The 26440-nt window shown below is 41.6% G+C and overlaps 1 protein-coding gene across 1 annotated transcript in view; it reads left to right on the top strand.

Annotated features, from left to right (window-relative positions):
• stk17a (serine/threonine kinase 17a) overlaps positions 1-26440 on the top strand; it is a 97388-nt gene that overhangs the window by 883 nt on the left and 70065 nt on the right. The gene's annotated exons all lie outside the window — the stretch shown is intronic.

Genomic DNA, 26440 nt, shown 5'->3' with positions numbered 1-26440 from the left:
CTTTATTCCACATTTGTTTGTGAAATAATTAAGTTAAAAGAATCGACTGGCTACTCTATTGCGCAATGGAAGCTTTAAAACTACGTTTGGGGATTAGATACTTTCATCTGTATTTAATTGTTGCTCATTAAATGGGAAAAGAAATCATACAAATTGATACACTGGTACATAGGCTGCACTGTTTAGCAAGGACGTAGTTCCCAAATTGACCTACTCCCATTGGTTAAATCCAGATGCAGTAAGAGAAAATTACCAGAAATAGTCTGATATTTCTGTCTAATAGATGTAAAATATAATGTTCTGACACTAAAGGTTATTTGTTTTTTAAAAAGGAATAACTTTCATGCAGAATATTCACCAATTTGTTTTGTCATTAGAAATATTGCTGCAATCAACCTCCCGTTCAAAGAATTTGATTAAAGGTTAACCAATCTATATTGTTAAGCTAAGTCTTTATAAAGTTTTTGAGAAATGAGGAATTAACTAAAAATATTTACATGGGAAGTGAAGTCTGAAGGGCTTACTACTCATTTAATGGGGAAGATAAAGTCAATATGAATAAACTCACATTTTTGTATTTCAGTATTAATGCAATCTGAGCCCAATATATAGCATTTTTGAATCAGATTATTAAATTCAAGGTTATTTGTTTTAGTGTCTTTGATCAGTGTGATTGAACTCCTCACCCTGAGCTGCATCCTTTTCCAAGAGTAACTCCAGCTTTGTGTATTTAAACAGTAGATTGATGATCTGCAGTGAGTCAGTCCACTTGGGGCAGCAAAGAAACTGCGTTTTAGATTCCCACCAGAGGTGTCTATTTAACTGTGAATTGTTTTGCTACAGTTCAGCAATTTAGCTGCAGACCCTATGCTTAAAATATAAAGATTTGTCAGAATGAAGTGTATGAGGATCTTCATACTTCTTTACAGTACTTCAATACAAGCATGTCATGGAGATGAGGGGATTCTGTCACTTGTCTGAAAGCTCTCCATAAATTATGAAGCTTTAGATATAAACACTGTCAGCTTTGTAAATTCCTGAAGCAGATCTAAATAATATAAGTAAATGACCTAGGTTGTCAGAGGATAGTAAATCAGATGGCTTCCTTTCATTATTGTAGAAAGTGCACAAGAATATTGGTTTCATTGATGTTTTTCCTCTAAGAGTTTCCCCCTCCCAAGTTGTACACTGCCCTATTTTGGAAATGTTTCACTGTGTCTTCATCAGTGTTGAATCCAAATCACCAGCGATGCTGTGAGACACAGGAAGTCCAAGTATATGTAGTTTATTTGTTGAGTCTTCACTTTGTGTCGGGAACTCTATAGAAAGGTTTTTGCAGCTGAAAAAGCTGTTAGTCTTTTAAATTTAGAGATGCAGAATGATAACAGGCCCATCTGGTCAAACAAGCACCCGGTGCTCAATTATGCCCATGTGACCTACTAGCCCACGTGGCTTGGGAACATGGGAGGAAACGCGTGCAGTCATGGGGACAGTGTACAGAGTCCTTACAGACAGTAGCCGAATTGAACACAGATTGCTGGCAGTGTAACTGCTATGCTACCATGCTGCCTGTTGAAATGCTATTTTCCTTAAGAAAATAATTTATAGTCCTGGATCACTGGTGCATACTATGTTGATTTTCTTTTTAAAGAACTGATTCATTGCAGCATGTTTTTGTCTTCTCTGACCTGGTGTTAATTTCGTTCAACTTGCATGTTCATTAGCTGTGGCTGGAATATCTTCCTTTCTTGGGCTGTTATGATATTGACTCATCTGGACTCTTAACCAAAATATTGAATGTTGTTTATTCGCGAGTGTTTGTGGGTTCTCTTTGGGAGCATCTTCAACCATGTCTTCTGCATTTCCTGTAAGAAGATCTTGGTAAAGCCCTCCCCAGCACTGAGCACATCTACAAGGAGTGCTGTTGCTGGAAAGCAGCATCCACCTTCAAGGGCCCCTACCATCCAGGCCTTGTTCTCTTCTCACTGCTGTCATCAGGAAGGAGGCACAAGAGCCTCAGGACCCACAACACCAAGTTCAGGAACAGTTATTACCCTTCAACCGTAAGGCTCTTGAACTAGAGGGGATAGCTTCACTCACCCCAGTACTGAAACTGTATCCATATCCTGGAGTCATTTTCAAGGTCTCTTCATCTTGTGTTCTTGATATTTATTGCTTTTTTTTCTTTGTACTTGCACTGTTGTCTATTAACTTTTTTTTGTGTGTCTTCTGTTCAGTTTTTCATTGATTCTGTTCTGAATCTCAGGGTAATATATGGTATGTACTTTGAGCTTGTGCATAATTCCCAGGAGAAAAATGCAAAAAAACTTGTAATCTATGGGGACTCTTCAGATTTTTTTCCAATCTTCAAATTTTTTCCCGATCTTCACAGGGTAATGCCTTGGATCATGTACACTTATCTCCAACCTGTAAGAAGATCTTGGTACACAAGCTCTACCTTGCAGGTTGAAACTTTCTCTCTTGGATTTGTCTTTCCTGTACTTTACATGTATGATACATAAATAGAGCTGCTTATAGTCACGTGTGGCTAATCACCTGACCTTCATGTTTAGAAATGCATCAAGTAAGTTTTAGCTTTTAGTTTATGTTCTGATGTACCAAAATGGACTCGGTAATGACTCTTTACTATGAAAAAGGCATGTGTTCTAGCAGATTATTTTTCTTTTCCTATCATCTCAATTTGTGTCTTTTTAATTAATGAAGTGGTTTCAACGCTTGCAAGGTTGGTTAGGGATGTGGCATAGTGGAAGACCATTACCTTGGAGCCCCAGAGCTCAGTCACATTTTGCAGTGCTTTTAGCTATGACGACGGTCTGAACCTTTTAACAGGCCACAACATTGACTCATAGACATAAATAAATCACTTTCTTCAATGTGAAAGAATAGCTGCCTTTCTTAAACTTGATGCTATGTTGATGAGGTCTTCTGAGCACTCCCTCCTCTATTCAAAGGGGTTTCCTCTTGGGTTTGTCTTGATTGCACAGACAATTTTCAATATCCTGGGGAGCAGACTCGATGGGCTGAATGGCCTGCTTCTGCTCCTATATCTTATGGTCATCTCAGCCATAGTAATTTTGGAAATTATTTTATTCCCTGCTGTAGCTTGGTGGGTGTTAATTTGAAATGGTGTTGGCTTTCTATATCTGCATTAACTAGACATGGGCACAAGTCGAATCTAATTTTGTCCTCTGCCAAATCAGCCTACAAACCTTGAAAATAATTTTGTCTTTCATCAGATTATCAAGGCACCTTAATCTCATTAGAGATGGATGGTCTTGGCTGCCCAGGGTATCACCACTATATGTATCATCCTGCCACTTGTTAGTGTCCCACAGCTTTTTGGTTTGTTTAGCTCTTCCATCAGCTTTTTTCATCATTTGAGTCTGTTTACTGTAGATAGTTTGGTTTGTTATGTGTGACCTCATGAGTTATTTGTTAAATACATCTTCATATTATTCCAGAAGCAGCTTTAAACAAAGTTGTAATATCTACCTTGACTATCAATCCACCCTTCACACTTTCAACCATTCTTCCCCTCATGAAATTGGTTTCTCAATAGACATAAGTATGATTAAACTTCTCAGGCGTCCAGCCAAGCACAACTGTCAATTATAACTGTTTCAATGACAAACTCTGCCATCTTCGTCAGGGATGATTTGGGCATCATACGCGGAGTTTATTCATCATATACACCGTGAAAGCACTAGATCCTTTTTCAGTCATAAGCATAATCAGTAGCTTTGTCTTTGGCACATTATAGAGTTCTGCATGTTCCATTTGTCCTTGTGCATGTTCAGTCTTATCAGAGTATATTCTCAATATTAAACTATTCACTAATGGAACTGTCCTGTGGTTTTGGTGAAAAGTTTCTCTTCTCATGATGAAGCAGTCTGTGGCTTTATCAACAGGTGTACACTTGTAAACACTTGTACAGGTGTTTTAATTATTAATCTTTGAATTTGAAAGCATTGCCTCTATCACAGTTGTGTGACTGATTTGAAAAAAATGAATGCTGCTTAAAGTGCATTCCTCACAGGGCGCTACTTGACTTTGCTTGTTTGGGCTGCTGAATTTTGTTTAGTCCTAGACACAGGATTTGTCCTTGCTTTCTGCAATTGAAACATTTCCCTGCTTTGAGCAGCCACACATGGGATGATGATTCACATTGGAAACCGTAGTAGAGATTCCCACCAGCCCCTTTTCTTCATGTAACTTGCATTCGTGACTGTGAGCTTCCACCATTCATCCTGATCTATATTTAATGTTTACACAAACACTTTGTGCTGGCTGAAAGTCCTTAAGATATTTTTGGAGGGCATTAGTTAATGTAGCTATTAATCATGCTCCCAAAGATGTATGGGCATGTTGATTGGTCACTATAAATTGACCTGTGGTGTGGGTAGATAACAGAAGAATTCCTTTAGAGTAGTTGGCCATGTGAGCAAGACTATGTTGCAGGGATGTATTAGAATGGGAAAGCATTGCACTGTTGGGAGCTGCAAAATACAACTGAAATTTGTCTTCTCCAGAAAGCCATGAAATGGGGGGGGGGGGGGGAAGCATGGAAGTCATTGAAAGAAAAGATATTAACCCTGCCCTGTGCAAAAAAAAAGAGAAAGAAACAAAAACTCGCAAACCCCTACCCCCTCCCTTGCACAAAAACTAACAGATCACCCACATGGAAAACAGCAGCTAGAACATCGAACCCCAACTCCCCTCCTTTTTTTTTAAAAAAAAACACAGCAACAACTGGCATATTGCCCACATGGGGGGGGGGGGGCGGCAGGCAGCAGCAATAATATCAAACCTCCAATCGCCCCCTCTCGAAGCAAAAAGACCAACCGGTCACTCACACGGGGAAAAACACCAACAAAAACATCAGATCCCCCCCAATCCCCAACCCTTCCCATACAGAAAACAGCACAAGGGACACTAAAACCCAACCCCCAAAATGCTAATCCTTAAAAGTTGTAACACAATCCTTAAAGGGGAACAACCTTAAAGCCACAACTATTGTATATAGTCAATACTCAGTTTGGCCTGAGCCTATTTAATTGGGGTAAAACCTGTCACAACTCCAGATCCTTTTAAAGTTCATTAATATTTGGTTAATTTTACCCCCAGAATGTATTGTGTTGTTACCACTTTTACTTAGAAAGTTTGTCAGCTAGGGAGCTCAGCAAAGCCTATGTGTATTTGTATCAGCAGGTCATTTGTCCTCTCTGCTTGGAGCCTGTTTGAAAAGTTTACTGCTGAACCCCCTGGTCCCCTTGGACCTGCTGGAATAGAAATTTTGGTAACGTTTTTGTTCGTTAGTTTGTGTTGTTAGTTTTTGGCTGCAGGTGTTGCTACCTTTGGCAAACTTCTAATTCTCATCTACATGCAGGCCCTCTAACTGATCATAAATGTGCCAGCGTGCAGACCTGTGCTGTCCCTGAATCACGGGCCATTGGAGGTCTTGTCTTCTCCAGAGTTTAGATTTCAATAGATGAGTGAGCACATCAGGCAATACTCCAAGTGGACACTGTTTGCAAGCCTGTGATCTCCTTTGTCTTATCCTAGATCTTGCCAGCAAAAGGCAATTTTTGAGCAGAGTGTCCAGGCTAATTAGCCATTATTAGTTTGATAATACAGTGAATTCCAGTTATTTTGTTCCAGTGAATTCAGTGCATTTTGGCCCAATTTGGTGGCTTCCACAATCAGTCCAAGTTTCATGGAAAGTTAAAAAGAGATAGTTTTAAAAAAAGAAAACAAACTGCCATTTAACTGAATAGCAAATTGTGTATCTGAATGGGGGAAAAACAGCAAATTAGAAACTACTCGTATTACTGCAGTACTATAAAACTGTATTAGTTCCTAATAGCTATTGACAGGAATTCATTCAATGCACTCTGCCATGTTTTCATTGACTGTAAATGAACAAAATAGCACAGGCACCTAGTGTTTATAATGGACTGCCTTCATAGAAACAGAAAACCTACAGCACAATACAGGCCCTTCAGCCCACAAAGTTGTGCCGAACATGTCCCTACCTTAGAAATTACTAGACTTCCCCATAACCCTCTATTTTTCTAAGCTCCATGTACCTATCCAAAAGTCTCTTAAAAGACCCTGATGGCGCAGTGAGATCAGCGCCGGGATCGAGAACGGAGGTTCCCAAGTTCGATCCAGTGAAAGACCACTCCCGAGCGCGCTCTCCATCCGCGCCAGGTTGATGTCGAGCTCGCAACTCGACCTTGTAAAAAAAGAAAAACACTGCCACCTCCAGTTTAAATCCCCAGGCGGAATATTATGGAGGATCAAATACCCAGACCCTATCGGATCCACCTCCACCACCGTTGCTGGCAGCCCATTCCATGCAAAAACTTACTCCTAACATCACCTTTCTACCTACTTCCCAGCACCTTAACACCTGTGTCCTCTTGTGGCAACCATTTCAGTCCTGGGAAAAAGCCTCTGACTATCCACACGATCAATGCCTCTCATCATCTTGTACACCTCTATCAGGTCACCTCTCATCCTCCATCACTCCAAGGAGAAAAGTTCACTCAACCTATTCTCATAAGGCATGTTTCCCAATCCAAGCAACATCCTTGTAAATCTCCTCTGCACCCTTTCTATGGCTTCCACATCCTTCCTTTAGTGAGGTGACCAGAACTGAGCACAGTACTCCAGGTGGGGTCGACCAGGGTCCTATATAGCTGCAACATTACCTCTTGGCTCCTAAATTCAGTTCCACGATTAATGAAGGCCAATACGCCGTATGCCGCCTTAACTACAGCGTTAACCTGCACAGCTGCTTTGAGTGTCCTAGAGACTCGGACCCCAAGGCCCCTCTGATCCTACACACTGCCAAGAGTCTTACCATTAATACTATATTCTGCCTTTTGATTGTATCCTCCAGAGCTTTACTCTCACTGTAAAATTCATGAAGATTGTCCATACCTTCAGATTCTTTGTAAGTCCTAACCTGATGAAGTTGTGAAATTGTTTCATTTTCCCTCTCATCTGTTTCTGGCATCTCCCAGCCTGAATACTTGAAACAACAGTGAGCAAGCCACTTTTGAATTATCTTGCTGCTTATTTCTTGCCAATAAAAATCACTTTTTTAAATACAAATACACACAACTGGTGCTCTTTTTAAAAACTATTTGATCTAAGCATGGTTGAGCGTCTAATAGCCACACGTGCACAAGACTTTCACTAGTTAAAAACTGTTTGGTAACAGTTTCCTGTCCCAATTAAGTGTCATAGTATCCCAAATAAAGAGAATCCCAGCTATTAGTTCAGCAGGTCGGACAACATCCGTGGAAATGATCAGTCAATGTTTTGTGCTGGAACCCTTCATCAGGACTGAAGAGGGAAGGGGCAGAGGCCCTATAAAGAAGGTGGGAGGAGGGTGGGAAGGAGAAGGCTGGAAGGTTCCAGGTGAAAAACCAGTAAGGGGAAAGATCAAGGGGTGGGGGAGGGGAAGCAGGGAGGGGATAGGCAGGAAAGGTGAAGGAGGAATAGGGGGAAGCACAGTAGAAGGAGGTGGAACCATGAGGGAGGTGACAGGCAGCTGGGGGAGGGGGCAGAGTGAAACTGGGATGGGGGAAGGGAGGAGGAGGGAATTATTGGAAGTTGGAGAATTCAATGTTCATACCAAGGGGCTGGAGACTACCTAGACGGTATATGAGGTGTTTCTCCTCCAACGTGAGTTTGGCCTCATCATGGCAGTAGAGGAGGCCATTTATGGACATAACTGAATGGGAATGTGAAGCAGAGTGGTAACTGGGAGATCCTGTCTGTTGTGGACCCAGCATCTGCAGAGTATTTACAACCCAGCTGTTAGTTATTCTTTAAGAGTTGTCCCAAAAAATGGCAGTCCCAATTAACCGATAGCCCAATTAACCAGAATCCACTGTAATTGTACTCTTCACTTCACAGCTTGTTGAATGATCAACTGTTAATGTGTTCCATTTATCTATCTTTCACCATCACAGCAAAATTTCCCAAGATGCTGCTCTGAAGTGTGATCAAACAAAAATAAAATGCTAGGCTGTTTATCATCCTGTTGTTACAGGTTTCGGCAGCTTCAGCAATTATTTCATATCTGTGAGTGTTTTCCCTCAGAGCCTCTAATGTGGGAAATGTCAAAAGTTTGGGCAAACAGATGTTTCAAGGAGGACCTTTAAAAGAATTAAAAAAATGTTGTAGGGAAGGAATTCCAAAGAATATTTTGGTTTTGATTTGCATCTTGTCTTAAAATCGAGGTGATTAATATTACCTCTGCATTCAACAAAAGTCAATCACTCTTCATCCTTGCTCCCAGGTCTCTTCTATGGACAAAGGTGCCCTTTGCCTTGTCCATTCAAGAATTTGAGTAGGTGATCTTGGTGTCATTTTAATGCAGTGCTTTAGAGTATTGTTTATTTCAGATAAAACAGTTAAATCAAATGTTGTTCATCTCTTCTAGTACTTTAGGTGAGTGCTAATGGCCATAAAGTTATTTAGAAATGTAATTAATTGAGAGCCACCTTGTTTGAGCCAGTAATATTCCCTCTGCCTACCCTACACAAGAATTTATTTCATCACTGCCTTTGGCAACACACATAAAAGTTGCTGGTGAACGCAGCTGGCCAGGCAGCATCTCTAGGAAGAGGTTTTGGGCCAAGACCCTCCGTCAGGACTAACTGAAAGAAGAGCAAGTAAGAGATCTGAAAGTGGGAGGGGGATGGGGAGATCCGAAATGATAGGAGAAGACAGGAGGGGGAAGGATGGAGCCAAGAGCTGGACAGTTGATTGGCAAAAGGAGTATGAGAGGATCATGGGACAGGAGGCCTAGGGAGAAGGAAAAAGGGGGGGGGGAAGCCCAGACAATGGGCAAGGGGTATAGTGAGAGGGACAGAAGGAGAAAAAGGAGAGAGAGAAAAAGAATGAGTATATATAAATAAATAACGGATGGGGTACGAAGGGAGGTGGGGCATTAACGGAAGTTAGAGAAGTCAATGTTCATGCCATCAGGTTGGAGGCTACCCAGACGGAATATAAGAAGTTGTTCCTCCAACCTGAGTGTGGCTTCATCTTTACAGTAGAGCAGGCCGTGGATAGACATATCAGAATGGGAATGGGACGTGGAATTAAAATGTGTGGCCACTGGATCCTGCTTTCTCTGGCGGACAGAGTGTAGGTGTTCAGCAAAATGGTCTCCCAGTCTGTGTCGGGTCTCAACAATATATAGAAGGCCGCATCAGGAGCACCAGACGCAGTATATCACCCCAGCCGACTCACAGGTGAAGTGTCGCCTCACCTGGAAGGACTGTCTGGGGCCCTGAATGGTGGTAAGGTAGGAAGTGTAAAGGCACGTGTAGCACTTGTTCTGCTTACAAGGATAAGTGCCAGGAGGGAGATCAGTGGGGAGGGATGGGGGGGACGAATGGACAAGGGAGTTGTGTAGGGAGCGATCCCTGCGGAATGCAGGGGGGCGGGGAGGGAAAGATGTGCTTAGTCGTGGGATCCTGTTGGAGGTGGCGGAAGTTACGGAGAATAATATGTTGGACCCGGAGGCTGGTCGGGTGGTAGGTTAGGACAAGGGGAACCCTATGCCTGGTGGAGTGGCAGGAGGATGAAGTGAGAGCAGGTGTGCGTGAAACGGGGGAGATGCGTTTGAGAGCAGAGTTGATGGTGGAGGAAGGGAAGCCCCTTTCTTTTAAAAAAGGAGGACATCTCTTCGTCCTGGAATGAAAACCCTCATCCTGAGAGCAGATGCGGCACAGACGGATGTGGCAGAGTCTTCTCCTAACATTTCGGATCTCCCCTCCCTCCTCCCACTTTCAAATCTCTTACTAGCTCTTCCTTCAGTTAGTCCTGACGAAGGGTCTCGGCCCAAAACATCGACTGTACCTCTTCCGAGAGATGCCGCCTGGCCTGCTGCATTCACCAGCAACTTTGATGTGTGTTGCTTGAATTTCCAGCATCTGCAGAATTCCTCGTACTGGCTTTGGCAGTTTGCTTGGTGCTACTTGGTTGCATTGTTTGCCATTAGAAGTAAGTGCCCTTAATATTGTTGGTAGCTTTTTTTGATAACTTTCCCAGCTACAGGTTCTCTGCGCTTATTAGTAAAATCCTTCTAATGTGTGTGCCTGGATGAGTGCCACTTTAAACAGCTTTATGGATGGAAGAGGAGCTGTATCAGGCATCGTCTGGCTCTGGCATGCGTCTAACAAATAAAGTAGAAGTATTATGGATTACTACAGTGCCCAAACCAGCCCTTCGGCCCATCTAATCTGTCAGCCTGGTCTTCTGCCTAGTCCCACCTACCTACACCTGCATACACCTCTCATTCATATGCATATTCAAACTTGAATGTTAAATTAAACCCACGTCGAACACTTCCACTGGCAGCTTATTCCACTCTTATGCTACCCTCTGAATAAAGTTCACTCTCAGATTCCTTGTAAATATTTCACCTGTCACCCTAAGACTATGACTCAAGTTCTAATCTCACCATCCTGAAGGGGAAAAGCCTGCAGGCAGTCACCCTCTCTGTATCCCTGAATTTTATGTACCCCTATAAATCTTCCGTCATTCTCTTGTGCTCCAGGGAATGAAGTCCATCCCTACTCAACCTTTCCCTATAACTCAGGTCCTGGCAACATCCTCGTAGATTTTCTCTGCACTCTTTCAAGCTTATTGACATCTTTCCTGTAGAAAAGTGACCAGAAATGCACACAGATGTGGTGCTCCTTAAAACCTCTATTTGACAAACTCTTGGCATCTCCCATATTCTCAAAGCTTGACAGGAAAGCACCTGCAGGTATGAAATAATTGCTGGTACTGGCAAAGCCTGAAATGACAGGTTGATAAATATGCTGACACCATTTTTGTTTGTTTGTTCACATTCCTGAGCAGTACCTTGGGAAACATTGCTAGGATGAAGGTAAAAGATAAATGGAATAGACTTTTGCTGTCACTCATTGAACAAGCAATGAAATGAAACAAGATGTGTCTTTTGGACCTCAGTGGCTGTTGAAATTTTATACAGTACAGTATACAGTTGTGCACTGGTTTTGCTTTGCATTTGCTGAAATATAATTGCAGAGCCTCAGATGTACTGAGTTTTAGTGTTATGAAGGATTGGTTAACTTATTTTTTTTTAAAAAATGAATGTATTACTCTCCTTCCAGCTCTGAGATATTTGCTTCTAGTAATGAATAGATAAGGAAGGGGGGGGAAGGCCAGGTGGAACCAGGGTAGGGAGGGGCACCAAGGGAGTGGAAACCCTGGGGAGTGGGTGAAGGGCAGGTTGACCTGGGTGGAGGTAGGTAATGAGCTTGAGGGAGGCAAAAGGATGGAGAAGATGAACTAAGTGGGGAGAGAACCTGGGTGGTCTGGATGTAAACATGAAGCACTAGGTGTGTGTTACTTTTTTTTTTAAGTGAGTGTTCATACTATCAGGCTAAATTCTGCCCAAATGGAAAATGAAATGTTGTTCTGGTTTGTTTGCCCTTGCCTCTGCAATGGAGAAGGCTGAGAACAGACAAGTGTGGGATTGGGAAGGGGAGTAGAAATACCATGCCAAGAGAAGCTCGAGATGGCCATTATTGGCAAGGCATTGGTGCGCTGACAAAGAGCCATCTCATCACTGACTGGTCTCGCCATTTTAGATGAGCCAATGTCACAAACACAATAGATCAGGTTGGAGGAGGTGCACAAGAATCTCTCTCATCTGGAAGGGCTGTTAAACCTGGATGGTGGAGAGGGCAGAGATGATATGCTGGATGTGGAAGCTAGGTGGGGATCGGGGGAATTCCATCTCTGCTCCTGAATGGTGGAAGTTGGTGGCAAAGTTAATAACATTGACCAGTTCTGCACAGGTAGAGGAAGCAGCACTAATGCAGCTGCAAATGTAGCAGAGAAATAGCACAGGGGTGTGTGTTTGAGTGCGTTGGAAAAGGACTGTTCCATGTTGTCAACAAGAATTGTTTTATTTGTGCACTACTTTACTTTGCTCTGCATCTTTCAAAGTGCTTCCTTAATAGCTTTGAGCATTTTTAATAACAATTTTTGATAATTGTTACAACTACAGCAAGTAACTGAAATTGTCAACATTATAGAGAAAGGAACAGGCACCAGGAAGATTTCTTTTAATCATTCTGTAGGTTGCAGCACTTTGATTAATATTCTTAATGCAGAATTGATATGTTTACATGTAAATAATCTTCAGTTGAGTCAAACTTTTCTTTGGTTGTTCTCAAACAAAAATATTTTTCCAAAACAGACATAATCACCCATTCTTGCAGTGAGATGAGATTTAACTCCTGATGTGTTTTGAGATTTTTTTTACATTTAAATTGTTTTAAAGTAACTTTTCACAATTATTCAAATGTAAACAAACCAAAGACATCAGGGCAAGCAGTTGGTATAGTTGAATAATTATGCTGGTTCAGATAAAATTTTGAAAAAAAAACAAATTTGAATTTGTGCTGGTGACCCTTGTGTTATCATAGATCAAGTAATGGAAATTCACCCTGACGGTATTCACAAATCTCAACAAACTTGGGGAGGAAAATAAATATCTGAGCTTTTTTTCAACTGCTGAAACATGCACAAGTGATGTGTCTTTGTTATCCTCATAATGACTTCCCTGTAATATGTGGGTAGCCTATGCAATAAATGTAAAACATTGCAACCAAGGAGACACCTGTAGTCTTGCATAAAGTGACAAGTTGGGGAAAGGGCAGCTTCTTGCTGAGTTGCAGTCTTCAGAGCTTCTGAGGTTGAAGTGCAACATAGGGCTCCTCAGGTTACAAATGAATTGATTTACAGAGATCCTACTATGCAAGTTCTCCTTGCACTTTTAAAGCATTTTTCAATAATAATCGAATGTTTTGTGGTATTAATGATTCTCAGTCAGCACAAGTGCACCACAAGGCTGTGTGCTCAGCCCCCTGCTCTATTCGCTTTGCACACAGAGTATGACTGTGGAGGAGAGCTCCAAAGCCATATTTGTTTGTTGATGACACAACTGTCATGGGCCAAATCAAAGGTGGTGATGAACGAGCATATAGGAGGGACATTGAAAATCTGGCTGGGTGGTGACACAACAACCACCTCCTTACCAAGGAGGTGATTATTGACTTTGGGAGAAGGAAATGGAGGTTCATGAGCCAGCCCTCATCAGGGGATCAAAGGTGGAGGGAGTCAGCAACTTTAAATTTCAGAGAACCTGAACTGAGCCCAGCATGCAAGTGCAATACGAAGAAAGCAGTGACTCTACTTAAGAGTGTGCGAATTTTTGGCATGAAATCTAATACTTTAACAAACATCTATAGATGTATGGTGGGGAATATATTGACTGGTTGTAACACAGCTTGGTATAGAAACACCAATGCCCTTGAATGGAAAATCCTACAAAAAGCAGTGGATCAGGGCCAGTCCATCACAATAATGCCTTCTCCACCATTGTGCACATCTACATAGTGCTGTTGCAGGAAAGCAGCATCCATCATCAGGGAGCCCCACTACCCAGGCCATGGTCTCTCCTCTCTGCTGCCATCAGGAAGAAGGTACAGGAGCCTCAGGACTTTCACCATCAGGCTCTTGAACCAGTGGGGATAACTTCACTCAACTTCACTTGTCCCATCACTTTCAAGAACTCTTCATCTTGTGTTCTTGATATTTATTGCTGATTTATTTTTTCTTATTTTGTATTTGGACAGATTTTTTGGCATGCTAGTTCTTTGTCTGCCCTGTTGGGTGTGGTCTTTCATTGATTTCATATGTCTCTTGGATTTACTGATATGGTTCTTGTATGCCCGCAAGGAAATGAATCTCAGGGTTCTATATGGTGACGTATATGTACTTTGATATTTTTACTTCAAGGTTTGAATTTTGGTATAGATTATATTTAAGTAGTTTACATAGGCCTAACATTACTGATAATTAAGGAACTAGAGATTTATTGTGAAATTATCTCATGGACAGTTCCCAGGAACAGCCCTGAATATAGCCAGGCATCTTCTGCATTGTGGTGCTTTGTATCATAGCATTTACTGTTTTTACTGCTACTGTTTGCATTGAGAAGCCATGGTGGATTTGAGTAACTCTATGGGTCTGTAGCTTATTTTTATGCAGTAGACTATTCAGCCCATTGGGACCTGCTGCGTTCAGAAAACAATTGCATTGGTCCCATTTCTCCCCCTTCCATTTCCCTGTGTTCCTCTAATCACTCACATGCACATAAATTCTCCCTTGAATCATTTGGCACTTGGCTGCAGTGACATTTCCAGTAGCCAGCTATGATCTGAGAAGCAACCAGACCACCTAGCTGAAACTTGCACAGGTCATGATTTTAAAATAATTTGTACAGTTTCACAGTATTTTGAAACCTGTAGGTAGGAGAGAATATCAATATTGATGAACTACAATGACAATCATAGGAATTGCCGACAAGATTGTGATGTCACTTTAAACATGTAAGTAAATCAAAAGCACACCTTTTATCATATAAGTTCCCTGATACAAAAAAAATGTATATGTTTAGCCAGATCAGATGCAGTTAGCTATAGCTGGGTCTCAAATTAGCTGCAAATGGATAAGGTGTTGACCAGCCCTGAATTGCAGTTAACTGCATTAGCAACTGTGACCATTTTTGGGTAATACATGAAGTGGGAGTTCTGGTGTACTGTATCTTGGAACTGAGTGTCAACAGGGTAATAACTGATTTTACAGTGGAGGATAATTAAAGATTTTACAAAGTGTCTTTCCAAATAATCACAAGGAAAGTTATTGCTCAGTTTTGCACTGTTGGTTACCAGCCAATGCAGTTGGAACATTTTGAAACCTTGCGACTCTTAACAATCAGTTTTCAATCAGTGCCTGAAGTCAGCTTTAAAAGTTTTTTTTATTATTGCAATGTAGAAAACTGCAGCAAAAAAACCACTTAAAATAGCCATAAACAATAAGTCTCTGTTAATAGTGTTCAGTTCTAATTTTAATCTATAAAGTCCTGCCATGTTCTTTAATGGCACGCTTGTGCAAGTAGGAAAGGAGGTGTTGATCAGTGAAACTGCTTGCATTCCTCGGCATAATTTGATTTTTAAAAACGTGGATTATGTTGCTTATGCAGACAAGATTGTCCTCTGTCTTGAGTGCCAGTTATTTCACAATTCCATGGCTTTTCTGGATCATCAGTCTGCTTGGGCAATACAATCACTGCAGTTCTTTTGTCATTTTGTCTCACGGTGTTAATGTATTCTAGAATGAGATCAATAGTTTTCTGTCAGCACTAAGGATGGCATGAAGTTATCAAAATTGGGTTCAACTATTGTGTTTCCTGACAATGAATTTGTAGGAGTTCTGGTTTGCTGCAGGCTTGGCTGTGGGATTCTTGGTCATTTTTGAATTGCTTGATTACCATTGCTCTAAGCATTCTCTGGAGTGCCACCTTTGGACATTTTTGCTTTGCAGTACAATGCTTCAGCGAGTGTCTTGGGAAATCTACTTAAAACAAACTCATTTAAGCATCATACACTTCACTGTTCCTGTAGTTTGGAGCGAAGTGACTGTCTTCTACTGATCCTAGTGTTGGTGTTTGTCCTTATGACCTTTGCCTTGTATTTTATCACAGTAAAAGGAAGCTCAATTGTTTTCCCAACCAAAATGGTAGCTTTCAACCTATTTTAATAACTTTGCATCTGCTCAAGAAAGGTTTGAACTGAACTTCTGCTGGGTTCACATGGTTATTTAGCTAGTGTTTGAAGTCATTGGAAAGGAAATTGATTGGAGCTGACGACAGGTACCGGTCCATAATTGCCATTCAAGAGTGGCCTGCTTTTGTCAGTGAAAATTAGATTAAAAAGTTGCAGATGCTGGTAATCCTAAATTAAAAGAGAAAATCCTGGAAATACTCTGTCAGGCTGCACCCATGGGAAGCAAAACAGAGTTGCTGTTCAACCTGAATTGTTAACTCTTGTTTCCCATAGATTTGTCAAAACTATCGAGTACTTCCTGTATTTGCTGTTTTAATTTTGCTTCCTGTAATTCTGGGGTTCAAGATTTATTTGACAAGTCTATCTTCAGTTAAACCTCTCTCTTCTGTTTATGAAAATGAGCATTTTATTTCAATGTAGCTTGAAAACAGGCTGGTTTCACCAGAATTTCATGTGAGGAAACTTAAAGAATTTCAGCAAAAGTTGTATTTCAGAATCACTCATGATTGAGAAGCAACTCCTGTCCAATGGAGTTTTATCAATAAATTGAAATAAAGAACACAAATTATGGAATGTAATTTTTGTCCAACATGTAGTAAAGTATACTGAAGAATTGTTGAAGGCCAGTTGAAGTAATGGGGCAGATTGTTATGAGGATCTAGTTTGGTAATATTTCTGAGCTGAGTGGAATCGTAACATTGTATATCATGGAAATGGGTCATTCCAATTTGTCTGTGCTGTGGTGGACACCATGGTCCAGCACTTGTCCATAGGCATCTATACCCAAGCAATGTGAAGTGTTTATCTAGATACTTAACAATGTCAGCAACCCAATTTCAGTCACACACTCAGGCAGTGCATTCCAGGTATTCAACACTTTCTGACTGAACAAGATACTCTTGTCTCCTCTGAATCTCTTCCTCAATCATGTCTTCTCTGCTTCGGGGAGAACAGACCAGCTTTTCCCGTTTCTCCTCAAAGCTGAAGTGTTCCACTCTAGGTAACATCCTGGTGAATCTCCTTTGCATGTTTTCAGTGCTATCACATCCTTCCTGTACCTCGGTGACTGGATCTGCAATACTACTCTAGGTGAGGTCTGACTCAAATTTTATAAAATTTGTGTTCTGCAGCCAGTATCCCATATCCCTTCCTAACCACATTGTCTTCCTGCATAGCTGGTGTTCAAGAATATGTGGTCTCTGTACCTCAATACTCCCTGTGACCTGGTGTTTGTCCAAGCCTCATTCATACTCCCAGATAATTATCTCACATTTGCATTAAACTTCATCTGCTGTTGTTTTTTAATCCTATCTCAACAAAATGTTGCTAACAGTCTGCAGTCTGACTAACTTTCACACTCTGCCGACCTTCCTGCCACCCGCAAACTTGCTGATCATGCCATCAACATACATGTCCAAGTCACTTATGTATTTTACAAGTAAGAGGTCCCAGTGTTGATCCATGTGGCTTAACCAATAGTAACAGGCATCCAGTTGTAAGAACAACCTTCTGCTATCACCTTCAATCGTATTTGACCTGGATCCCATGGGCTGTAATCTTTTGAACCATTCCACGTGGGGCTTTGTTAAAATCTAACTACAGTCACCAATACATTTTCAAAGAATTTGATCAAATTAGTCAGATGGCATCTGCCCTCGGTACAGATGTATTGGCTATTTCTGATTAGTCCCTGCCATTTCAAAGTAATCATTAATCTTCTTCCTCAGATTTCTCTCTTTCTCTCTTCTCCCCCCCCCCCCACTGAACTATCTTCCTCAAGGCCCTCCATTGGTCAGGGTCGACCATGGATGTTGTGTCCCAGCTGTCTCTGATATGCAAGCCAGGAAAGTACAATATGGAGACCAAGCTGTTGCCCACGCAACAGGCTCCCCCTCTCCACGCAGCTGATGAATCCAAAGGAATGACAGAGCACAATACAGTTTCACAGCAGTAGTGTTGCAGGAGTTGCCGGTCAGCGTTAAACTCAACATAACTGCTTTAGGGACTCCAGCTCCGGGTTTTTCCTTGGGATTAATACCGAAAGCCTTCCTATCGAGTGGGTAAAGCGACCAAGGCAGCAGAGGTTTACATTTAGTTTTCCTTCTCCTAGGTGAGCTGCCAATCACAGCTGCCGAGCCCAATCTACCTGATGCACTGGTTTTAAGGTGCCAGTAACCCACCACCTCGTGTCAATAGCAACAGGTGAACCAGGCTTCGTAGCTGAGCCACATGTGAAGGCTGGGAGCTGGACTTGGCTGTCAGAGTCTGTTTGAAATGCACACCAATGAAGCATTTAATACATAATGGGAGCTTATCCCCATTACCACCCCCAGCTATAACAACCTTAAGGTTGTTCTTCCTTACCACTGATATTAGACTATGAATGTTAGGGACTTTGGACGGGCCGGTACGGATTCAATATAATTGGAATTGCTTGAAAGGGGTAAACTGATGGGAATGATTGAGTGCTTTATATTGAGATGTCTCTTTTGAAAGGTGTAGTTTGTATAATTTTAAAACCAATTTCCCCACCCCTGAGCTTTGACAAAAGTGAAGTTCCTAAGTTTAAATTGTAGTCTTCCTTTCAGTGCAAGAAGTTCCATCTATTGCAATGGCCATTAACCATTATGGAGTGATAAACGATGAAGCAGAAATGCAAGTCTCTATCCCTTTTCAGTAAAAATACAAACTCATTTCTGTCATTGAATAACTGCTCTTTCAGATTATAATGTTTAATAATGTTTTGTGTTATAGTAGTTGCTTCAAAAGTACTTTGATTATTCATTATGGTTATAAATTTTTCATGGCCTTGAACATTGAAAACGGCACGTCAAGTTCTATCATTGCTTTATTCAAAATGAACAGGTAGGTCACTGCTTGACAGGAAATGGATGGTCTTTTTCTTAAAAACAAAAAAAAATTCTCAACCAGATTATTTACTAATTTTCCACAGATAACTTGCTATTAATTGTTTAAAAATAGACTAGGAGAGGACAACAGACTATGACAGGAATTTAGCATTGATGGTGGGGGAGAGGAGCTGCCTAGACCAATTATGTACAGTCTGTCCAGATGAGTGAACTCTGGAGCAATAAACATTTTGCCATGTTTTCACTGTTGAAGTTGGCCATAGGACACAACTTTGGTATTGGGAAAATAATTTTGAAGAAATTTCATTGTGGTTGAATGGTAGTTCTTGATCTTAGAAAGAACCCTACTCAGGAACATCAGGTCATTGTCTCTGACACCATCACCAACTCATCAACTCTGAAGATCTCCCATCCATAGCCACCAACCTCAGTTACCTTAGCCTGCACTACTTGTTTCTACCTCCTACCCGAAATCCACAAACCTAATTGTCTGAGTAGACCTATTGTTTGTCCTACTTGGTTCAGTCCATTCCTACCTATATCTGTGAAATTTCATCTTCTCTTGATCTCAACAAGTTTCAATCCTGTCCCTGATTGCCTCATTTTCACCATGGATGTCCAGAATCTGTACAGTTCTATCCCCCATTAAGAAGGCCATAAAGCTCTCCACTTCTTCCTCAACAACAGACCTGACCATTTCTCCTCTACCACCACTCTCCTCTGTCTGGCAGAACTGGTTCTTATTAATAATTTCACCTTTGGTTCCTTCCACTTTCTCTGAATTCGAGATGTAGCCATGAACACCTTCATAGGCCCCAGCTATGCCTGCTTTTTCATTGGCTGTGTGGAACAGTCCACATCCAAGTCTTCTCTGGTAATGCTCCCAAATCTATGTGCTACATTGACAGCTGCACTGGTGCTGCTACTTTCACCCGTGCTGACCTTGTCAATTTCATCAACTTTGCCTCCAACTTCCACCCTGCTCTTGAATTCACTTGACCCATTTCTGACATCTCCCTGTCTCCATCACTGGAGACAAACTGTCTACTGACATATTTTATAAACCCACTGATTCCCATGGCTATCTTGACTATACCTCTTCCCACTGTCTCCTGCAAAAATGCCATTCCATTTTATCAGTTCTTTCGTCTCTGCTGTATCTGCTCCCAGAAAGAGGCTCTCCTTTCCAGGATATCAGAGATGTCCTCCTTCAAAGTACAGGGTTTCCTTTCCTCCACCATTGTTGCTGCCTCACCCGCATCTCCTCCATTTCCCAAACATCTGCACTTACTTAACTTCCCATTGCCTAAAAAGTGATAGTTTGAATTCCTCTTGTCCTCACCTATCACCCCATACACCTCCACATCCAACACATCATTGTCTGCAACTTCAGCCATCTTCAATGGGTGATTTATTTATTTATTTTTATTTGGCTACCATCAAACTCATCTTTACCTCTCCCTTGCCACCCTCCTCCCCAGTTTTTGTTCTTCATAGGGGTCACACCCTCCATGATTCCCTTGTTCATTTGTCCCTCATTAATCTCCCTCCTGCCACATTCCTGCAAGTGGCAATAGTGCTTCACCTGCTTTCTCACATCCATTCAAGGCCCCAAACAGTCCTTCCAGGTGAGGCAGCTCTTCACTTGTGAATCTGTTTGGGTTGTCTACTGTATCCAGCACTCCCAATGTAGCCTTCTCTACATCAGTTTCCTCTTTTGCCACAATGAGGCCATTCTCAGGTTGGTGGAGCAACACCTCATATTCTGACTAGTTGGCCTCCAACACCAATTTCTCCAACTGCTGGTGACTTCCCCTCCCCCTTCCCTCTTCATTTCCCCATTCTAGTCTGTTGCCTCTTCTCACCTGCCTATCACCTCCCCTTGGTACCCTTACTCCTTCCCTTTCTCCCGTGATCCACTCTCCTTTCCCATCAAATTCCTTCTCCAGCCCATTATCTTTTCCACTTATCACCTCCCAGCTTCTTCATCCTCCCTCTCCCCCCCCCCCTTCTCCAACCTGGCTTCACCTACCACCTAATGATCTTCCTTCCTACCCCCTCCCCACATTCTTTTTTCTGGCATCTTCTCCCTCCCTTTCCAGTCCTGATCAAGGGTTTCGGCCCAAAATGTTGACTGTTTATTCGTTTCCACAGATGCTGCCTGGCCTGCTGAGTTCCTCCAGCTCCAGCAGTTTGTTTTTTTCTTATACTGTTTGAAGAATGTAGTGAGGGGAGATGAAAATTGTGCAAAGGTTGCAGTGGTTTTGTGCAAGGAATGAGAAATGATTAAATCTGCTTGTAGTTCACCAGTCAGAATCAAAATTAAAAGGTACTCTGGCAGTAAGGTATTCAGGTAAAACTGAGGTCAATAAGCATTAATGGCAAAACACTCAATTCCTCACACAAAGGTAGATGACTATGGTTAAGTTTTATCGCATGGTGTCTTGGGCTGATCTATCTTGAGCTCTGCTTCAGAGATTTTCTTTCTATTATAAAGGTCAGAAGCGCTGATGATGGCACAATGTCATATTTAACTTGTAGCTTCTCAGCAAGTGAAGTGTGCATGCAACAGTACCTACACATTGTGCCATTAAAGTACCAGGCAGTGACCATCTTGATAAAGAGAGTCTGATAACTGTAAATATTGACGTTATATTTGTAGAGCCCCACCATCCACATCGGAATCGGGTTTGTGGTCACTGGCATACGTTGTGAAATTTGTTAACCATACGACAGCAGTGCAATGCAATACACAATGAATACATCTGGAGAACTTGTTAACCAAGGACTTATTAATGCATAGTAGAAACTACCAAGGCAAGCCACATATGGTCTTTTTATCATCAATAGGGCAAAAGTTAGAGGCATAATGGAACATTCTTCACTTGCCTGGATGAATTCACCAACTGTCAAGAGCCTCCATATCATCCAGGACAAGGAAGTCTGCTTGATTGTCACCCCATCACCCACCCCGATTTTAATTTCCTCACTAAACAGTATACAGCAACTGCAATGTGTGTGATGGTTACAGTGATAGCACTTCCCCAGAGTAATCGCCTGCATGTTTCCCTCCAGTTTTGGGAATATGTCACTGGTCCTTCATCGATGCTGGGTCCAAATCCTGGACCTCTACCAATAGCATTTTTAGAGCACTTTTATTGGAAGGGTTGCAGAAGCTCACCTACATGAAGGTAATTTGGGGTGGGCAATAAATGCAACACCCATAGTCCAATATATAATGTAGTAACAACATGGTGAAAAAGGATCTAGTGCTTCTTGCTGCTTTGAAAGGCAATAGATCCATTACCGTGCCAATGACTTTTGGGACTGCCTGGTTAAAAAGTCATGAAATAAAACTAGAGGAAAAGAATTTCAACAAAGGCGAAGGTCTCGCTCTAATTAAGAACTGGAATTCGATGGTAAACAAAGTGGGACAGTGGAAACCTGATTGGATGAGGACTAGCCATTTGGGAGGGATGGACTATGGAGATATAAACACCACTGGACTAGACGTGCCTGGGCATTACCCCGATGAAGATGGCAGAGTCTCTCATCAAAACATCAGTTATAATCAATATCTGTTCCCAGCTAGAAGCCTGCGAAAAGTTTATTTAACAATATAGGGATTTGGATGGTGTTTCAGCACTGATTTTATTATATATAAAATATTATACTGTGACTAGAAAGTTTGGTGAATGTCTTGCTCAGTTTGGTCAAGGAATGAGAGCAGGTAACCACATTTTTATGCAAGGCTCATTTCTATTTTGGAGATTTGCATGAGGAGATTGATATTCTGACCATAAAATTGTAATATTCTTTTATTAGACTAAATGTAATAATTATATTGGTGATGAAGGCAGTGAGCTGTTCCTTGAAGAATTAAAAGATTTTTAAGCTACAGGGCTGGTTTGTATCACACCAAAGCGAGCTGCGTGTGTTTTCTGGGCATGGAATGAACGGAGCTTGACTTTTTTAAACTGTTCGGTTCAATGGGAAAAGGTAATGTTGGCATGCTGGTTGCATGGTCTGTGAAGTGAATCCATACAGCTTATGATGGATACAGATACATCTTGACATTGTTTTGTCTGTTAAAGGCCTGCTCTGGCAAATGTCTTTGTAATTGATTTACAGCCAAATAGGTGGCTCATTTTGTTAACAGTGAAGTAATTTCTTGGGTTAACTTGGATCAGCTATTTTCATAGTGGTAATACAAGCCGTTTTACTTTTCACCTACTTCTAAGCATATTTGTAACATTTTGTCCTCCATTGCTTCTGAAGGTTACTATGGGTGGGGTATTTAGAATCAACCTTGTGTTTAATAGTTAATTTTGTAAGTGACACATGGAGAAACGTGTTGCGAAACTGAACTGTAGTATTTCCAAGTCGGCTTGCTCTTCAGGTGTAATTTTTGATTGAACAGTTCCTGAACAGTGTGTAGGTATGCTCAAGTAATGGTCCTTTTCAAAGTAAAAAGTAATGTGTAGTTCAGTCCTGCTTGTAACATTGGGTAGCAAAATTTTAATATAGTTATTTGTTAATGACAGAAAATTCAGATTACAAGGTATGCATATTCCTGTTCAGGACTTAAACACTAATTAGAAATGATAAACCAAGGAGGTTGGGAGAGGCAAATATGGATGTTGCACTGTAGTTGGCCATGTGTTTCTGTACCTCTGAATCAGATCAGAGCCTGCTTCATTACTCTTCACTATCATGTTTTTGCTTGGTTTGTTGGTGATGCTGCCTAGGCCGAAACTTTTTTTCAATATATAGGGAGACTGAGATAATGAACCTTTTTATTTTATTGCCATTCTTGATATGGTGGTTCCTACTGCAGATAGGTTGGTAACTGGTAATAACAGTATGGGAAATGTGGAATAATACTTTTATGCACTTTTTCTTATACTTTGTATATACTTGTACTTTATTGTCACCAAACAATTGATACTAGAACATAGTCATCACAGCGATATTCTTCCCGCTCCCTGGATTACAAATTGATAGTAAATATCAAAATATAAAAAATTTAAATTATAAATCACAAATAGAAAATAGAAAAATGTGAAGTAAGGTAGTGCAAAAAAAACTGAGAGGCAGGTCCGGATATTTGGAGGATACAGCCTAGATCCGGGTCAGGATACGTTCAGCGGTCTTATCACAGTTGGAAAGAAGCTGTTTCCAAATCTGGCCGTACGAGTCTTCAAGCTCCTGAACCTTCTCCCGGAGGGAAGAGGGACGAAAAGTGTGTTGGCTGGGTGGGTGATGTCCTTGATTATCCTGGCAGCACTGCTCCGACAGTGTGCAGTGTAAAGTGAGTCTATGGACGGAAGATTGGTTTGTGTGATGTACTGCGCTGTGTTCACGATCTTCTGCATCTTCTTCCGGCCTTGAACAGGATAACTTCCATACCAGGTTGTTCTCATGATGATATCTACAACCTGCTGTAGGTATTGCAGAGCAAAGTGATGTTGAAGCAAATGGCATCAGTGACTTACTGCAATAGGTTGTGGGAGTGGAGTCTTCATAGAATTTCAGTGCAGCGTACAATTTGAATAATCGTCAAGTAGCTTCAATCTTCATCTTGTGAGAAAATAAAGAAATTGCCACCAGTAAAGCATATTTTGGCTGAGCAAAATTTAAGATCCACTTGGTGAAGGTATCTGCTTAGATAATGACCAGAGTAGCAGAAGATGACTTTTAAAGACTGTAAAATACACCAGGAGAATGAAATCATGCAGCCCATTGAGTTTGCTCTGTCATTTCATCACGGCTGATCTATTTTCCCTCTCAACGCCATCCTTCTGCCTCCTCCTTGCCATCCCTTCATGCCCTGGCTAATTCAGAACCTATCAACCTCCGCCTTTAATACCCCCAATGAGCTGGCCTCCACAGCTGCTTGTGTTAATGAATTCCACAGATTCACCACCCTTTGGCTAAAGAAATTGCTCCTTGTCTCCATTCTAAATGGACGTCCCTCTATTCTGTGACAGTGCCCCTGGTCCTGGACTCTCCCACTGTAGGAAATAACATCTTCACATCCACTCTATTGAGGCCTTTCAACATTTGATGGGTTTCAATGAGATTCCCCCTCCTCCCCCCCGCCCCCATTCTTAGTTCCAGTGAGTACAGTCCCAGAGCCATCAAGTACTCGTCTTTCATTCTGGAAATCATTCTGGTGAATCATCCTCTTAAACTCTGTACGATGCCAGCACATCCTTTCATAGACAAGGGGCCCAAAACTCCTCAATACTTCAACAGAGGCTGTACCAATGCCTTCATAAAGCCTCAGCATTAAACCCTTGATTTTATATTCTAGCCCTCTTGAAATGAATACTAACACTGCATTAGCTTTCCTCACCACTGACTCAACCTGCAAGTTGAGGAGAAGATGGTGGCGCGACGCAGCGCGCATGGCCGCTCTGAAATGATGTCGTATTTGTTAAGTAGGGGCCGTGTACAATCCTGATTTGATGGAGACAGATGTAAGAAGCGCGGAGGAACATCTGGAGAAACTTCTGAAATGCCTGCTTTGCTGCTGCTGCTACTGTGTGATCGAGAATCTCCAGAGGGGAAGGCCCCAAATCCTCAGCTTTGCCTATTGCCTGTTGCCGGGGCCAGGGTCGAAGTGCTCGGCAGAGATGGTGCTCGGTGTCGGAGGGCTGGTCGGAGGCTCGAAGTTTTCAAACGGACTTGAGTTGGCTGTGGTCGGGTGCTTCCAGGGTGCTGCATCGACAAGTTTGCGGCGCTGGAGGTTCACGGCAGGGAGAGTTTTTTTTTTCTCTTCCTTCTACTATCTGCGTGAGATGATGGGACTTTCGAGAGACTTAAGACTTTTTTTTACCGTGCCCATGGTCTGTTCTTTATCAAATTACTGTATTGCTTTGCACTGTTGTAACTATATGTTGTAATGTGGTTTTTGTCAGTTTTTCAGACTTGTCTTGTGTTTCTGTCATATCATTCTGGAGGAACATTGCATCATTTCTTAATGCATGCATTACCAAATGACAATAAAAGAGGACTGCGTGTCCTCATAATCTTTATATTTTTATATATATATATATATATATATAATATAAAAAAACACCCTTTAGGGAATCCTGTATCAGGACTCCCAAGTTCATTTGCTCCTCAGACCTTTAAATTTTCTGCCTGTTTAAAAATAGTCTACACTTTTGTTCCTTCTACCAAAGTGCACGATCAACCATTTCCCAACACTGTATTCCATCTGCCATTCTACTCTGTCCAAGTCCTTTTGAAGCCTCCCTGTTTCCTCAGCACTACCTGCTTCTCACCTTGTCTTCACACTGTCTGCAAATTTGGCCACAAAGCCATCAATTCCATAATCCAAATCATTGACATAAAACATCAAAAGAGGTCCCAACACCAGCACCTGTGTAACATCACTAGTCACTGGCAACCAACCAGTGGCAATACCAGGAAATGCTTTTATCTTGTTAAGCAGCCGCATGTGCGGCACCTTATCAAAGGCCTGAAGAACTAAGTAAACAACATCCACTGACTCTCCTTTGTCTACTTTGCCTGTTATTTCCTCAAAGAATACCTACAGATTTGTCAGGTAGGATTTTCTCTTAAGGAAACCATGCTAACTTTGGCTTATTTTATCTTGTGCCTTCAAGTACACTGAGACCTCAACATTAACAGTCATCTGCAACTTCTTCCCAACCACTGAGGTCAGGCTAACTGGCCTATAATATCCTTTCTTCTGTCTCTCTTCCCTTCTTGAAGAGTGCGGTGATAACTGCAATTTTCTAGTCCCCCGGAAACATGCCAGAATCTAGTGGTTCTTGAAAGCTTATTAGTAATGCCTCCACAATCTCCCCAGCCGCCTCCTTC

This window comes from Mobula hypostoma, chromosome 3 (genome assembly GCF_963921235.1).
Source record: "Mobula hypostoma chromosome 3, sMobHyp1.1, whole genome shotgun sequence".
NCBI lineage: Eukaryota > Metazoa > Chordata > Chondrichthyes > Myliobatiformes > Myliobatidae > Mobula > Mobula hypostoma.
Note: the sequence above shows the minus strand (reverse complement) of the source record. Positions and strands in the feature narration are given on the sequence as shown.